Here is a 3,679-nt window from a genome sequence, read left to right as displayed (position 1 = left end):
TCCTTTCCTCGATACCGCTCTACCGACCAAAGTGGATACGCGACGTCGGCTTCCTATCTATACCTCGCTCCGTCGACCGAAGTGGATACGCAACGTCGGCATCCTTTTTCCTCCTCACGCTACGCCGCTAACATCTACGATCGCGAACGCATACCAGGCATAAGATAACGGCGACAACGAGCGCCTTTAAACCAGAAAGGAAAGACCAGGATAGATAAACAGATTAAAGCCGATGAGGCAACGAACTCCGAACGACGAACAATAGTGTATCCGGAAACAATTCCGACCGCGTCCCGCCTGACGCTCGCGCGCCTCGACGCTCGCAGCTGATCGCGAGACGACAACAACGGCTCCCGACGAGAGCAAAAACGCGACCACGCGCCAACGGCGTAACGTCGCCTGTAAATAATTGTAAATAGCTTCGAAAGTAGAATATAGTTTCACATTATTATCACCTATACCACTGGTTTTCATTTCACACACGAAACCCGGACCACACCGGCTAAGACTATCCCGCACGTAACGCAAGGCCGTTACATCTATTTTAGTAAAAAAATACCAAATCAATGCATGAGGTGCATTGATCTTTGCTATATTAGTTGCACTAACTGTTTCTTGAATATCATCATTATTGCTACTTTTACTATCCTTTTCTTTAGTATCTTGATTTTTCTGTCCAATCACAAAATTGCGATTTAGGTTATTTTAGTTACTAAAAAGAAATCTTATCACGTATTAGTTTTATCAATTTCTCTAAACATTATTTAGCATTTTCGTTTTTTACAGGCTCTAGTACTGTCTCGATGCGTACTCAAATTCAACATATCTGAATTGCTATCCGGGCTATCGAGATTTAAATCTGAATCGTCTTCCATAACTAAAAATTGTCTAAAACAAATTGTAATAAGAATGCATATGAAATTAAAGCGTAAAGGATATTAATTCACATAAACAATTTATATTTAAAGTTAATCTAATCTAACATAATCCGTTCATATCTAAGCTATATTAATAATACATGTCAAGATTCCGTCTCAATATATACAATTTTTTAAACATAAATCAAGTTTTATTATAAGGCTGCTAAATCAAGAATGCTAAATCAAGAAGGCTGCTAAATCAAGAATTATAATATATTTATTATTAATATTAAATCACATATTTGCATTTCAAGCTACATAAACTACACATTTTCAGTATTGGCATTGATTATCGAATTATCACTCATATATAAAATATAATAAAAATTTGGGAACTGTTCTCAATTGTTCTTAACTTACCTTCAGTATTAAATAAATCTTGATTCAGTTCATCACAATGCTCACGGATAATAATGCCATATATAATGTGACGTGGCAGCCTTGGAGGTGCCCGTCTCAAGAAAGCCGCGCCGACTTGGTGTGAATTGTTATGTCCTGCGATTTATCTTTTTAGTGCTAACCCGATATCGTGAATTTTATTATTTTAGTCGCGGGTTTAGTTAGTTTCACGAGGACGCGTTTCAACGTGAGCGGCTACGTTGAAACTATTAGCAGGCTGAAAGGCCGAATACGATTGTGAGCGGGATCTCGGGGTACGCGACTCTATTTTACTTCCATGGCAAGATCAGGAATCGATGAAAAAAAAAAAATCAGGAGGTGATTTGGAGTACAAAAATAGAGGGGAATTTATTAATAAGAAAGTGCACGATATTAACGACGCACGGCGATAAGCGCGGGGTAATAATATTATTTGTCTACTCACTTTAGTCGCCAGGTTCCCTCTGTGATGCAGAAGATTTCGAAGCGCTGGCTGCGGCTGGAGAAGAGTGTTGCCCTGGTGTGGTCGAATCTGGTCTGACTATTTTACACTCGCAAGATTCGTATAAGAGGTTTGGAAAATGAGGAGTTTAGAGATCGAAAACGTGGGTCTAGTAACGTCGTCGATGAGCAAGTAAGTCGAGAAATAGGGAAGTGGAATGAACGAAGGTGTAGGACTAGTAACGCCTTCGTGGGAAAGTGATAAAGACAGGGTTAGGAGTTATCGTGTTAATGATCAGCAAGCCGGAACCTCAGCGTGTTCTCCACGGTGTTGCTAGTGAAGAAAAGCGTTTCGGCAGATGATGCCTTAGGGTTTCTCAGCGGAAAAGTTGCCCTGGAGTTCTCAACGACGGCCAGCGAGAAGAAGGAAGTGGGAAGTGGAAGTTAGAGCCAGAGAGGTTCCTTTTAAGCCCTTCGCATGGTCGATTAGTAGGGTGATTTTGGAAATCGAAGGACCAGTAGTTTTACTGAGGAATCGATAAGGAGAGCTTGGGAAATTTGGTGCCCAATGGAAGTTTCGAGAAAAAAGGCACGAAGTAGGGTTTAGGAAGTTGATAAATAATGAGGTTCGTGGGGAAAAGGATGAGAAAGAGGAGTGATTCATGGAGAGTCTCGGAAAAAATGCATAATTTAGAGAGATTATCTGATCGGTGCTTTACAAGGTTTATAGGTTTACAGTATTTATTTAGGATCGGCGTAGGCTAGGTAATTGGTACCTAGCCGGCCGATAGCACCGAGCAGAATATTAAAAAAAAAAAGAAAAATATTATTTATTACCTCAGTCGGCTCTTCTCTTCTCCATCCGTTTCTGAAATGATAAGATTATAATATTTGGGGCCGCTGCCTTGGGCCCAATCGTTGGAGAAGTCGCTAGTTCTTAGATACGATTACAAGAAACGTAAAATAACATTGAATGATGGATGTCAGAAGTTTTTTTAGGATTACTGGGAAAGTGGGAAAGTACGAGTAATAAAGAAGTATCGAGTAATAATAAAAGAGGAAGAAAGAGAAAAAGAGAGAAGAAAAAAGGAAAAAGGAGAAGGTTAAGAGGATAACCGGGGAAAAAGGATTACGAAAAAGGGTTCGGATTTCTAATACCTGCCTTCCTTCTTTCTGGATGACGTCTCGAAATCTCGTGACGTAACAGAATGTTTTCGCGTATCACGTCGCGAACGGCTTTTCGCGAATATTCTCGGTTAACGCGTTCCGTCTTGTTTTGTTTGTGAAAGTCTATAGGACGAATATCAGAAACGATTTTTGTGAGCGGAGTAGATGTGAAGGTCAACGCGTCCCTAACTTTGTGCTCCTCGGCGTCCCTTGCCGGCCACCAGGACGAGAGGAGCGGAGGACATCGAGGGACGAGAACAAAGCGTCCCACGACGCATTGCGCATATTTAGGTAAATCGCTCTCTCAATATTTTGTATTAAACTATTCCGAATTACCGCTCGCTTAGCAATCTCGAAGATTATACCGCTTAGAATATTCAGTAGCGAGAATACAGTATCGCAATTAGACAAGAGTCTGTCAGCTGTGTTTACTTTTAGCGGACGCAGACGTCATGAGAAGCCCAGCAGAAAAAAACAGGAACGCCGAGAGAGGCAGCTAACAGACCCACGACAGCAACAGAGTCTCGAGACAGGAAATGTCTCGAGACAATCGTACCGAAAATTGCCGATTCCCAACTGCCGAGCATCACAGGGCAAGAAGGGAAGCGACGAAGGAGAACTCGCGAGAATACGTAATCCTCCAGGAGCCGACAGCCAGGCAGCCTTATCGCGACCGCCGCCGTGTCGAGACGTTAAGACAATTTCGCATTATCGATATCGAGAGTGTGCCGAGAGAGAGAGAGAGAGAGAGAGAGAGAGAGAGAGAGAGAGGG

The sequence above is a fragment of the Odontomachus brunneus genome, unplaced genomic scaffold (genome assembly GCF_010583005.1).
Source record: "Odontomachus brunneus isolate Ranch 3 - 2012 unplaced genomic scaffold, Obru_v1 Obru_scaffold_267, whole genome shotgun sequence".
NCBI lineage: Eukaryota > Metazoa > Arthropoda > Insecta > Hymenoptera > Formicidae > Odontomachus > Odontomachus brunneus.
This window is presented reverse-complemented; position numbering follows the sequence as displayed.